The sequence below is a fragment of the Engystomops pustulosus genome, unplaced genomic scaffold (assembly GCF_040894005.1).
Source record: "Engystomops pustulosus unplaced genomic scaffold, aEngPut4.maternal MAT_SCAFFOLD_220, whole genome shotgun sequence".
Classification (NCBI taxonomy): Eukaryota; Metazoa; Chordata; class Amphibia; order Anura; family Leptodactylidae; genus Engystomops; species Engystomops pustulosus.
In genome coordinates this window covers 73,717-87,500 of record NW_027285099.1, presented here as the reverse complement: position 1 = coordinate 87,500, position 13,784 = coordinate 73,717, and the positions used below count along the sequence as shown (strand labels likewise).

Here is a 13,784-nt window from a genome sequence, read left to right as displayed (position 1 = left end):
CTTAGACATGCATGGCTTAATCTTTAAAACAAGCATATACTACTGGCAGGATCAACCAGGTAGCCGGGGCTCTGAGGGGTAGACTCTTGGAGTCAGGCTCCGTGAGCTCATGGGAACGCTCGTTGCTGCTGCTACCGCAGCGCTTCTCCGCCGCCAGAGAAGACCTCGCAGACAACATTGGATGGAGCTTAGGGCAGGGGGGCAAGAAAGATGCTCTCGCGGTCCCTTCCAAGGACCCGAAAAAGCCTTTCCTTCCCCCCTCCCTCTCGCAGTCGCTGGCTTTCCCCACTCAGATCAGCCAAGAAGCGGCGCTCGACTCTCACCTCCATCAGCACCTCCGAAGCTCGGACAGCTCCTGTAGGCTGCGCATAGAAGGAAAGCATTGGACGCTCGACTTCAGCACCTCGACAGCGCCACCACCACCTCTCACCACTGTTAAGCGAGAGAGAGACGATAGGGAGCCGTCGCGACGTACCCATGCAGCGCCGCCCGCCAACGCACAGAGGAGCGGAGGGGATCGGGCGCCAGGTCCGGGGGAAGGCTGGGAGGGAAGCTACGGCGCTGCTACCCAGCTTTCAACCCTTCGGGACCGGTGCTCCGCTCCTATCGCTCCGGCGAACAGGGTCCGCTACGCTTTCAACACCAGCGCCCGGCAGAGGGCTTGGAGAAGGCTCGCGCGGATCCTCGGCTCGGATCGCCTGGCTTCGCGGGAGCGGCCTTCGGCTAGGGCCGACGACGGCCGGACCGAGCAGATTTGGACCGGGGTGCGGGGCGAGTACCTGCCTCTCTCACGAAGGGAGTGTCACCGGTAAGAAGCCTCTTCCCACGTCTGCTTGCCGACTTACGCTCGCCCCGACGAGAGGCCCAACCGAAAGAGTGGAAAGGGGCAGAGATTTCCAGGGTCGCCCCACCAGGGATGCAATACCCCAGTGCAGGCAGTCGGCCCTGCCCCGAACCTACTCGGTGGTTTGAAGGTTAACCTCTTGGGGAAAAGCAGCGATTCGCCTCGCGGTGCGTGCCTCCGCGGATCTAAACCCCCTCGATCGATGTGGGGCCAGAGGACCCCTTTTCCCCGTACGAAACTGTCAGCTCACCATGGGCTCGACGTCCGTGGGTCGGGGAGTTGAGCGCTTACGCGCGGCGGGACCTTATAACCTGCAGCGGCTGAGGAGCGAAGATTTCCAGGGTGGGCCCCCGGGGATGCCATACCCCGAGCAGCCTGTCGGCCCCGCTCCTAGCACGCTGGCAAGCAATGGAGTCTTCCCCGCGGCAGCCACCGCCTTCGCCCTAGCCTCGCCGTCAGTCGATGAAGAACGTCGTTCGCCCTCCTCTGCTCGATATTTGGAAACGGCCTGGCCTTCGCCTACTCCGTCGGGCAACTGCCTTCCGCCAGCCCCTTCCCTCGAATCCCCTTCTTCCATTTTAGACCCGATCAGGGGATTGGTCAGCCCAGCCCTGGGGTAGGAAGAGGGGTTGGGGTCGGTTCGGCTTCGGGTGCCCCCGCTCGGCCAAAGGTTCCCCTCGCTTTGGAAGCACGCGAGGTCGCGGAGGGTGTCGGGGTTATTTTCGGCTCCCTGGCTTCGCGGGAGCGGCCTTCGGCTAGGGCCGACGCCGTCCGGCCCGCGCAGATTTGGACCGGGGTCCGGGGCGAGTACCTGCCTCTCTCACGAAGGGAGTGTCACCGGTAAGAAGCCTCTTCCCACGTCTGCTTGCCGACTTACGCTCGCCCCGACGAGAGGCCCAACCGAAAGAGTGGAAAGGGGCAGAGATTTCCAGGGTCGCCCCACCAGGGATGCAATACCCCAGTGCAGACTGTCGGCCCTGCCCCGAACCTACTCGGTGGTTTGAAGGTTAACCTCTTGGGGAAAAGCAGCGATTCGCCTCGCGGTGCGTGCCTCCGCGGATCTAAACCCCCCTCGATCGATGTGGGGCCAGAGGACCCCTTTTCCCCGTACGAAACGGCCGGCTCACCATGGGCTCGACATCCGTGGGTCGGAGAGTTGAGCGCTTACGCGCGGCGGGACCTTATAACCTGCAGCGGCTGAGGAGCGAAGATTTCCAGGGTGGGCCCCCGGGGATGCCATACCCCGAGCAGCCAGTCGGCCCCGCTCCTAGCGCGCTGACGAGCAATGGAGTCTTCCCCGCGGCAGCCACCGCCCTCGCCTCGCCGTCGGTCGATGAAGAGCCGAGTTCGCCCTCCTCTGCTCGGGACTCGGAAACGGCCTGGCCTTCGCCTACTCCGTCGGGCAACTGCCTTCCGCCAGCCCCTTCCCTCGAATCCCCTTCTTCCATTTTAGACCCGATCAGGGGATTGGTCAGCCCAGCCCTGGGGTAGGAAGAGGGGTTGGGGTCGGTTCGGCTTCCGGTGCCCCCGCTCGGCCAAAGGTCCCCTCGCTTTGGAAGCACGCGAGGGTGCCGGGGTTATTTTCGGCTTGACGCCTAAGTCCGGTCCCTGCCGGCTCCCGTCGAGGCCCGCGGTCAAAACCAGCTCCCCGGCTGTCGGAGCCGGAGCCCCGCAGCCCGAGCGGACGCACCGAGTCCCTCATGTAAGGGATAGCCGCCCCTACGGAACGGCCCGGACTGGGACCAGGCTCCCCCAGGCGCCGAAGGGGTGGGTCGGCCGTGTTGCCGAAGCTTAGCCGGCGCTGATGACCGCAGCCCCTAACGACGCCCACAGGCGGGGGAGCCAAGGAGAGCACTAGGAAGACGTGGCGGGGTCGGACGGCTCAATTTCCAGGGTGGGACCCCGGGGGTTCAGTACCCCGGGCATCCGGTCGGTTTCGCCGGCGAGACCCCAAGCCTTCCACGGCCCCCTTCGTGGGTGCAGGGATACCGAGCAGGGTGGCTTAGACGCCAATTCCCCAGAAGTATTAGGGATAGGGTTTGTCCGGGCGCCATCCGCAGCGACAACCTCGCAAAAGAAGCTCTCTTCCACAAAGCACGGGCAACGTTCGTGTGCGAGTGTTGGTCTCCCATGGTCTACCGACTCCCCCGGGCGGCCCAAGCGTTACGCCCACGGCCGGGCCCTCGAGCAGGCGCACCCCTGGTGCCTCTCGTAAGGGAAGGCTACGGTCCTCAACCCCTCGTATGGCGGGGAGGGCGCATTTGAAACGCTAAAGGACGAGCCCTGTTCGGGACCTGGCGGGGATCCGCGGATTGGCGAGAGGGATGGGTCTGCCGTTGGTCAGAGGGGACGCACCCCTGGGACGCAGTTTGGCATTAGCGACCGATGGCCCATCTACGACCATGTACTCCGGGAGCGCCAAGGAGGACGCGGGTGGGCTTTGGGGGCAGACTCAATTTCCAGGGTCTGGGCGCCGGGGGTGCAATACCCTTAAGCGCTCATGTCGGTTTCGTCTGCCGCCCGCCTCTGGCCCGGCTCCTAGTGACGGGTGCTGTGAACGTGCGATCGTGCTTGCGGTTGAAGAGTTCGAAGGCTACCGCTGGGGATAACACGCCCGGGGAATTTAGAAAACCCCCCCCCTCCGCTACAATCTCTGCTTCTGCCGGACTCGGAGGGGAGCCGCCCCGGGGGCGACCGCTCCCTCTCCTCTTCCGCGGCGTGCCGCGCGCTTCGCCGTCAGCAGCGGAGCGAACCTTTTTCTCGGTCCGCAGCTCTTCAGGCGTAGGCGGGCAGCGCTAACAGGGTACACTGGGGACCACTCGACCGCTACCGCTCCTACGGCAGACGACCCTACCTACCGCGGAAGCGCCACGGTGGGTCTAAGCCTCGTCCCCGCGAGGAGCAAGCGGGAGCCGTCCCTTTTCGTGCTGCGGAAATAAACCGTGGACACAGAAGTGTCTGCGCTCTCCGACCGGGCGGGGGGCGATTGGACTTGCCCGAGGGACACTAGGCGAGGCGCTACCGCGGGGAGCCGGAGCTCCTCGCTGGACGCTGCCGCCGCCAACGCCGCCGCCCCCCACCCACGGTACGGTGGAGTACGCCCGTTCCATACGCTTCGTAGCAAACCTCAGCCGAAGCAGAGAGTCCTACCGCTTGTGGCAGGAGCGGGGCCGTGCGAGGACCACACTGGCACCGCGCTACACAACCTTAGGCAGAGGACGACAGCCGCTCACGGGGAGCGGGGGATTGATGCGCGACCAAGACTGAGGCTAAGGAACGCTTTACCATAAACCGGCCGGGGCCAATACCCCTGACCGAGCAAAGTGCCTTGCCCCGCCGGATCGCGCTGTGTCAGATCGATCAAAAGAGCGGAGAGCCGAGACTCTACCGCTGGGAGTTTGTGGAGAACGGCCTGGCTTGCGTCCCGTCCTCCCGCCCTCGACCTCACATGGCTAGCCTCACCCGCCGGGAGCCACCCCATTGGGGACCGTAGGGCGGAGAAGGGGTCTCCGCGTCCGGAATTTTACTTGTGGAGAACGGCCTGGCTTACGTCCCGTCCTCCCGCCCTCGACCTCACATGGCTAGCCTCACCCGCCGGGAGCCACCCCATTGGGGACCGTAGGGCGGAGAAGGGGTCTCCGCGTCCGGAATTTTACTTGTGGAGAACGGCCTGGCTTACGTCCCGTCCTCCCGCCCTCGACCTCACATGGCTAGCCTCACCCGCCGGGCGCCACCCCATTGGGGACCGTAGGGCGGAGAAGGGGTCTCCGCGTCCGGAATTTTACTTGTGGAGAACGGCCTGGCTTACGTCCCGTCCTCCCGCCCTCGACCTCACATGGCTAGCCTCACCCGCCGGGCGCCACCCCATTGGGGACCGTAGGGCGGAGAAGGGGTCTCCGCGTCCGGAATTTCTTGTGGAGAACGGCCTGGCTTGCGTCCCGTCCTCCCATGGCTAGCCTCACCCGCCGGGCGCCACCCCATTGGGGACCGTAGGGCGGAGAAGGGGTCTCCGCGTCCGGAATTTCTTGTGGAGAACGGCCTGGCTTACGTCCCGTTCTCCCGCCCTCGACCTCACATGGCTAGCCTACCCCGCCGGGCGCCGCTCCATTGGGGATACGGTACAGCAAAGCGCGACGCCGCACGATGCCAACACTTTGTGCAAAAACCTGGCAGAGTCGACCAAAACCTCGCTTCTTTGACCGGTATTTTTGATGCTTTTCTCTGCCGCCGAAGGTGCACTGAGGGTCGGATCGCCCAAAATTTTTATGTTTTTGTCTGCGGTTCTTCCGAGAGGTGCCCGCCTGGCAGTTCTTTTTCAGCAGCCTTCGAAGGACATCCGGCGGGCAAGCCAGGGGTCGGCAGCCGCCGGCGGTGAGCCTTCCCCGGCAGGAGCAGGGCAGCTCGGACCGCAAAATTTTTTCGACTTTCGCCGAGGCCAAAAGCCCATGCACTTCGAAATCCTGCCCGCAGCGCCGTCTCCTGTCAGACTTCCCATGCCGCCTGCGGTGGTCCTCGCCCGGCAGAGAGAATCCGGAGTCGCCCTCTCACCGGTTCTTTTTCACCATTCCGGAGCTCTGAAATCTGCCGGACACCGAGTGGCCGAGGACGCTTCCAGGAGGGCGGCAGCGAGAGGCAGAGTGCCACCGGTCGGGTCCCCGGTTCTCCCACACTTTGAAATTTTTTCCCCGTTTGTACTGGTGGGATGGAGAGAGAGCGTGGCTTAAGCGCCCTCTGCCCCGCGGTACGCCCTTGGCTAGCCTTACGCCGGTGGTTCGCCAGGCCACCGGCACCTTGTACAGCGGGGTCGGCGTGGCTTATGCGCCCTCTGCCCCGCGGTCCGCCCTGGCTAGCCTTACGCCGGTGGTTCGCCAGGCCACCGGCACCTTGTATGGCGGGGACGGCGTGGCTTATGCGCCCGTCAACCCACCTGCTCGCCCCGGCTAGCCTTTTACCCGGAGGGCGCCACGCTCCGGGTACCAGTGAGCGGCACGAACCCAGTCATACCATGCCGCTCACCTCGCGCCCTCTCCGGCCTCCGCCGCGGAGACCTCCCGCTCTGTTCTGCGGAGAGCGATTACGGGCACAATCTACAAAGTCCCCGATGGTTAAGGACGTAGACTGTTGAGCGGGACCTACACACTCTTGTAGCCGAAGGGGCTCGCCATTTCCCGCAGAAAATGGATCACCTCCCGCAGAGGAACATGAAATGCCCCTTCCCGCGGGACCCGAAGGACCGCCCTGTCCGAGCAGGCCTCCAGGACCACGGCACGCAAAAGCGACTCAGTCCCGCTGGCATTACGGATCTGACTTAGTGCAAAAACCTGGCAGAGTCGACCAAAACTCCCCTTCTCTGACCGGTATTTTTGCTGCTTCTCTCTGCCGCCGAAGGTGCACTGAAAGTCGGACCGGTCGGTTTTGGTCTGCGGTTCTTCCGAGAGGTGCCCGTCTCGGAGTTCTTTTTCAGCAGCCTTCGAAGGCGATCCGGCGGGCAAGCCAGGGGTTGGCAGCCGCCGGCGGTAAGCCTTCCCCGGCAGGAGCAGGGCAGCTCGGACCGCAAAATTTTTTCGACTTTCGCCGAGGACAAAAAGCCCAGCCACTTAGAAAGCCTGCCGCGGCGCCGTCTCCTGTCAGACGTCCCCGCCGCCTGCGGTGGTCCTCGCCCGGCAGTGAGAAACCAGAGTCGCCCTCTCTCCGGTTCTTTTTCACCATTCCGGAGCTCTGAAATCTGCCGTACTCCGAGTGACCGAGGACGCTTCCAGGAGGGCGGCAGCGAGAGGCAGAGTGCCACCGGTCGGGTCCCCGGTTCTCCCACACTTTGAAATTTTTTCCCCGTTTGTACTGGTGGGATGGAGAGAGAGCGTGGCTTAAGCGCCCTCTGCCCCGCGGTCCGCCCTGGCTAGCCTTACGCCGGTGGTTCGCCAGGCCACCGGCACCTTGTATGGCGGGGACGGCGTGGCTTATGCGCCCGTCAACCCACCTGCTCGCCCCGGCTAGCCTTTTACCCGGAGGGCGCCACGCTCCGGGTACCAGTGAGCGGCACGAACCCAGTCATACCATGCCGCTCACCTCGCGCCCTCTCCGGCCTCCGCCGCGGAGACCTCCCGCTCTGTTCTGCGGAGAGCGATTACGGGCACAATCTACAAAGTCCCCGATGGTTAAGGACGTAGACTGTTGAGCGGGACCTACACACTCTTGTAGCCGAAGGGGCTCGCCATTTCCCGCAGAAAATGGATCACCTCCCGCAGAGGAACATGAAATGCCCCTTCCCGCGGGACCCGAAGGACCGCCCTGTCCGAGCAGGCCTCCAGGACCACGGCACGCAAAAGCGACTCAGTCCCGCTGGCATTACGGATCTGACTTAGTGCAAAAGCCTGGCAGAGTCGACCAAAACTCCCCTTCTCTGACCGGTATTTTTGCTGCTTCTCTCTGCCGCCGAAGGTGCACTGAAAGTCGGACCGGTCGGTTTTGGTCTGCGGTTCTTCCGAGAGGTGCCCGTCTCGGGGTTCTTTTTCAGCAGCCTTCGAAGGCGATCCGGCGGGCAAGCCAGGGGTTGGCAGCCGCCGGCGGTAAGCCTTCCCCGGCAGGAGCAGGGCAGCTCGGACCGCAAAATTTTTTCGACTTTCGCCGAGGACAAAAAGCCCAGCCACTTAGAAAGCCTGCCGCGGCGCCGTCTCCTGTCAGACGTCCCCGCCGCCTGCGGTGGTCCTCGCCCGGCAGTGAGAAACCAGAGTCGCCCTCTCTCCGGTTCTTTTTCACCATTCCGGAGCTCTGGAATCTGCCGTACTCCGAGTGACCGAGGACGCTTCCAGGAGGGCGGCAGCGAGAGGCAGAGTGCCACCGGTCGGGTCCCCGGTTCTCCCACACTTTGAAATTTTTTCCCCGTTTGTACTGGTGGGATGGAGAGAGAGCGTGGCTTAAGCGCCCTCTGCCCCGCGGTCCGCCCTGGCTAGCCTTACGCCGGTGGTTCGCCAGGCCACCGGCACCTTGTATGGCGGGGACGGCGTGGCTTATGCGCCCGTCAACCCACCTGCTCGCCCCGGCTAGCCTTTTACCCGGAGGGCGCCACGCTCCGGGTACCAGTGAGCGGCACGAACCCAGTCATACCATGCCGCTCACCTCGCGCCCTCTCCGGCCTCCGCCGCGGAGACCTCCCGCTCTGTTCTGCGGAGAGCGATTACGGGCACAATCTACAAAGTCCCCGATGGTTAAGGACGTAGACTGTTGAGCGGGACCTACACACTCTTGTAGCCGAAGGGGCTCGCCATTTCCCGCAGAAAATGGATCACCTCCCGCAGAGGAACATGAAATGCCCCTTCCCGCGGGACCCGAAGGACCGCCCTGTCCGAGCAGGCCTCCAGGACCACGGCACGCAAAAGCGACTCAGTCCCGCTGGCATTACGGATCTGACTTAGTGCAAAAGCCTGGCAGAGTCGACCAAAACTCCCCATCTCTGACCGGTATTTTTGCTGCTTCTCTCTGCCGCCGAAGGTGCACTGAAAGTCGGACCGGTCGGTTTTGGTCTGCGGTTCTTCCGAGAGGTGCCCGTCTCGGGGTTCTTTTTCAGCAGCCTTCGAAGGCGATCCGGCGGGCAAGCCAGGGGTTGGCAGCCGCCGGCGGTAAGCCTTCCCCGGCAGGAGCAGGGCAGCTCGGACCGCAAAATTTTTTCGACTTTCGCCGAGGACAAAAAGCCCAGCCACTTAGAAAGCCTGCCGCGGCGCCGTCTCCTGTCAGACGTCCCCGCCGCCTGCGGTGGTCCTCGCCCGGCAGTGAGAAACCAGAGTCGCCCTCTCTCCGGTTCTTTTTCACCCTTCCGGAGCTCTGGAATCTGCCGTACTCCGAGTGACCGAGGACGCTTCCAGGAGGGCGGCAGCGAGAGGCAGAGTGCCACCGGTCGGGTCCCCGGTTCTCCCACACTTTGAAATTTTTTTCCCCGTTTGTACTGGTGGGATGGAGAGAGAGCGTGGCTTAAGCGCCCTCTGCCCCGCGGTCCGCCCTGGCTAGCCTTACGCCGGTGGTTCGCCAGGCCACCGGCACCTTGTATGGCGGGGACGGCGTGGCTTATGCGCCCGTCAACCCACCTGCTCGCCCCGGCTAGCCTTTTACCCGGAGGGCGCCACGCTCCGGGTACCAGTGAGCGGCACGAACCCAGTCATACCATGCCGCTCACCTCGCGCCCTCTCCGGCCTCCGCCGCGGAGACCTCCCGCTCTGTTCTGCGGAGAGCGATTACGGGCACAATCTACAAAGTCCCCGATGGTTAAGGACGTAGACTGTTGAGCGGGACCTACACACTCTTGTAGCCGAAGGGGCTCGCCATTTCCCGCAGAAAATGGATCACCTCCCGCAGAGGAACATGAAATGCCCCTTCCCGCGGGACCCGAAGGACCGCCCTGTCCGAGCAGGCCTCCAGGACCACGGCACGCAAAAGCGACTCAGTCCCGCTGGCATTACGGATCTGACTTAGTGCAAAAGCCTGGCAGAGTCGACCAAAACTCCCCTTCTCTGACCGGTATTTTTGCTGCTTCTCTCTGCCGCCGAAGGTGCACTGAAAGTCGGACCGGTCGGTTTTGGTCTGCGGTTCTTCCGAGAGGTGCCCGTCTCGGGGTTCTTTTTCAGCAGCCTTCGAAGGCGATCCGGCGGGCAAGCCAGGGGTTGGCAGCCGCCGGCGGTAAGCCTTCCCCGGCAGGAGCAGGGCAGCTCGGACCGCAAAATTTTTTCGACTTTCGCCGAGGACAAAAAGCCCAGCCACTTAGAAAGCCTGCCGCGGCGCCGTCTCCTGTCAGACGTCCCCGCCGCCTGCGGTGGTCCTCGCCCGGCAGAGAGAAGCCGGATTCGCCCTCTCTCCGGTTCTTTTTCACCATTCCGGAGCTCTGAAATCTGCCGTACTCCGAGTGACCGAGGACGCTTCCAGGAGGGCGGCAGCGAGAGGCAGAGTGCCACCGGTCGGGTCCCCGGTTCTCCCACACTTAGAGAATTTTTCGCTTGGTGCTGCTGCGAGGACGTAGGTCTTTCGACCGGGGCAAGCCTGGAGGGCGGTAGCCGGGTTTGGCGCCCTATTCCCGGCTAGCTCTCGGCGGCTTCACCCGGTTGGAGCTCCGACTTCCATGGGCATGTTCCTCACCGGGACCTACGGCAAAGTGTGGCCGAGGGACAGTGACACATTCCCGGGTAGCCTGAGTGGCTGCTCCCGCTGAGCCACTTCCATGGGCATTATTCCTCCCCGGGACTTGCCGCCAAGTCTTGGCCGGGGGACAGTGACACATTCCCGGGTAGCTTGAGTGGCTGCTCCCGCTGAGCCACTTCCATGGGCACTATTCCTCCCCGGGACCTGCCGCCAAGTCTGGCCGGGGGACAGTGACACATTCCCGGGTAGCCCGAGTGGCTGCTCCCGCTGAGCTACTTCCATGGGCACTATTCCTCCCCGGGACTTGCCGCCAAGTCTTGGCCGGGGGACAGTGACACATTGCCGGGTAGCCTGAGTGGCTGCTCCCGCTGAGCTCTTACTTCCATGGGCATGTTCCTCACCGGGACCAACTACCAAGTGTGGCCGGGTTTCGAGCTCCAAACTCGGCTTGCACTTGGTGGCCAAGGGGGTCCCCTCCGCTCCGGGAAGGGCGCCCTCCAGCGGGCAGACGAGGGTACTTCTAGTCTGCCCGAGCTCCATGGGGCCCCTCTCGCCCCTAGGCTCCCCGCCCAGGGTTCCAGGGTCCCGGCTACAGCCACCCAGCCGAGTCCCATATAGGGTACCGGGCCTGGCAGGAATCATGCCGGAATTAGTGAGACCTCCTCGGCCGCGGCTCAGCCGCAAAACTCCCTTTCGCGGTTCTCTTCCCACCAACTTCCATGGGCATGTTCCTCACCGGGACCTCCGACCAAGTGTGGCCGGGGAACAGTCACCCATGCCCGGGCAGCCTCAGCGAGTGCTCCCGCTGAGGTCAACTTGGAGGTTGGAGCTCCGACTTCCATGGGCACTATTCCTCCCCGGGACCTGCCGCCAAGTCTGGCCGGGGGACAGTGACACATTCCCGGGTAGCCTGAGCGGATGCTCCCGCTGAACTCTTTAGTTCCATGGGCATGTTCCTCATCAGGAACCCAACGACCAAGGGTGGCCGAGGGACAGTGACACATTCTCGGGTAGCCTGAGTGGCTGCTCCCGCTGAGCTACTTCCATGAGCACTATTCCTCCCCGGGACCTGCCGCCAAGTCTGGCCGGGGGACAGTGACACATTCCCGGGTAGCCTGAGTGGCTGCTCCCGCTGAGCCACTTCCATGGGCATTATTCCTCCCCGGGACTTGCCGCCAAGTCTTGGCCGGGGGACAGTGACACATTCCCGGGTAGCTTGAGTGGCTGCTCCCGCTGAGCCACTTCCATGGGCACTATTCCTCCCCGGGACCTGCCGCCAAGTCTGGCCGGGGGACAGTGACACATTCCCGGGTAGCCCGAGTGGCTGCTCCCGCTGAGCTACTTCCATGGGCACTATTCCTCCCCGGGACTTGCCGCCAAGTCTTGGCCGGGGGACAGTGACACATTGCCGGGTAGCCTGAGTGGCTGCTCCCGCTGAGCTCTTACTTCCATGGGCATGTTCCTCACCGGGACCAACTACCAAGTGTGGCCGGGTTTCGAGCTCCAAACTCGGCTTGCACTTGGTGGCCAAGGGGGTCCCCTCCGCTCCGGGAAGGGCGCCCTCCAGCGGGCAGACGAGGGTACTTCTAGTCTGCCCGAGCTCCATGGGGCCCCTCTCGCCCCTAGGCTCCCCGCCCAGGGTTCCAGGGTCCCGGCTACAGCCACCCAGCCGAGTCCCATATAGGGTACCGGGCCTGGCAGGAATCATGCCGGAATTAGTGAGACCTCCTCGGCCGCGGCTCAGCCGCAAAACTCCCTTTCGCGGTTCTCTTCCCACCAACTTCCATGGGCATGTTCCTCACCGGGACCTCCGACCAAGTGTGGCCGGGGAACAGTCACCCATGCCCGGGCAGCCTCAGCGAGTGCTCCCGCTGAGGTCAACTTGGAGGTTGGAGCTCCGACTTCCATGGGCACTATTCCTCCCCGGGACCTGCCGCCAAGTCTGGCCGGGGGACAGTGACACATTCCCGGGTAGCCTGAGCGGATGCTCCCGCTGAACTCTTTAGTTCCATGGGCATGTTCCTCATCAGGAACCCAACGACCAAGGGTGGCCGAGGGACAGTGACACATTCTCGGGTAGCCTGAGTGGCTGCTCCCGCTGAGCTACTTCCATGAGCACTATTCCTCCCCGGGACCTGCCGCCAAGTCTGGCCGGGGGACAGTGACACATTCCCGGGTAGCCTGAGTGGCTGCTCCCGCTGAGCCACTTCCATGGGCATTATTCCTCCCCGGGACTTGCCGCCAAGTCTTGGCCGGGGGACAGTGACACATTCCCGGGTAGCTTGAGTGGCTGCTCCCGCTGAGCCACTTCCATGGGCACTATTCCTCCCCGGGACCTGCCGCCAAGTCTGGCCGGGGGACAGTGACACATTCCCGGGTAGCCCGAGTGGCTGCTCCCGCTGAGCTACTTCCATGGGCACTATTCCTCCCCGGGACTTGCCGCCAAGTCTTGGCCGGGGGACAGTGACACATTGCCGGGTAGCCTGAGTGGCTGCTCCCGCTGAGCTCTTACTTCCATGGGCATGTTCCTCACCGGGACCAACTACCAAGTGTGGCCGGGTTTCGAGCTCCAAACTCGGCTTGCACTTGGTGGCCAAGGGGGTCCCCTCCGCTCCGGGAAGGGCGCCCTCCAGCGGGCAGACGAGGGTACTTCTAGTCTGCCCGAGCTCCATGGGGCCCCTCTCGCCCCTAGGCTCCCCGCCCAGGGTTCCAGGGTCCCGGCTACAGCCACCCAGCCGAGTCCCATATAGGGTACCGGGCCTGGCAGGAATCATGCCGGAATTAGTGAGACCTCCTCGGCCGCGGCTCAGCCGCAAAACTCCCTTTCGCGGTTCTCTTCCCACCAACTTCCATGGGCATGTTCCTCACCGGGACCTCCGACCAAGTGTGGCCGGGGAACAGTCACCCATGCCCGGGCAGCCTCAGCGAGTGCTCCCGCTGAGGTCAACTTGGAGGTTGGAGCTCCGACTTCCATGGGCACTATTCCTCCCCGGGACCTGCCGCCAAGTCTGGCCGGGGGACAGTGACACATTCCCGGGTAGCCTGAGCGGATGCTCCCGCTGAACTCTTTAGTTCCATGGGCATGTTCCTCATCAGGAACCCAACGACCAAGGGTGGCCGAGGGACAGTGACACATTCTCGGGTAGCCTGAGTGGCTGCTCCCGCTGAGCTACTTCCATGAGCACTATTCCTCCCCGGGACCTGCCGCCAAGTCTGGCCGGGGGACAGTGACACATTCCCGGGTAGCCTGAGTGGCTGCTCCCGCTGAGCCACTTCCATGGGCATTATTCCTCCCCGGGACTTGCCGCCAAGTCTTGGCCGGGGGACAGTGACACATTCCCGGGTAGCTTGAGTGGCTGCTCCCGCTGAGCCACTTCCATGGGCACTATTCCTCCCCGGGACCTGCCGCCAAGTCTGGCCGGGGGACAGTGACACATTCCCGGGTAGCCCGAGTGGCTGCTCCCGCTGAGCTACTTCCATGGGCACTATTCCTCCCCGGGACTTGCCGCCAAGTCTTGGCCGGGGGACAGTGACACATTGCCGGGTAGCCTGAGTGGCTGCTCCCGCTGAGCTCTTACTTCCATGGGCATGTTCCTCACCGGGACCAACTACCAAGTGTGGCCGGGTTTCGAGCTCCAAACTCGGCTTGCACTTGGTGGCCAAGGGGGTCCCCTCCGCTCCGGGAAGGGCGCCCTCCAGCGGGCAGACGAGGGTACTTCTAGTCTGCCCGAGCTCCATGGGGCCCCTCTCGCCCCTAGGCTCCCCGCCCAGGGTTCCAGGGTCCCGGCTACAGCCACCCAGCCGAGTCCCATATAGG

The 13,784-nt window shown here is 63.9% G+C and overlaps 1 non-coding gene across 1 annotated transcript in view; it reads right to left on the bottom strand.

The window, feature by feature from the left end:
* LOC140109566 (18S ribosomal RNA) overlaps positions 1-62 on the bottom strand; it is a 1,886-nt gene extending 1,824 nt beyond the window's left edge. The window contains exon 1 of the ribosomal RNA XR_011851374.1: positions 1-62. This exon is cut by the window's left edge and continues 1,824 nt beyond it. This is a non-coding gene — a ribosomal RNA (18S ribosomal RNA).
* Positions 63-13,784: the final 13,722 nt, after the last annotated feature.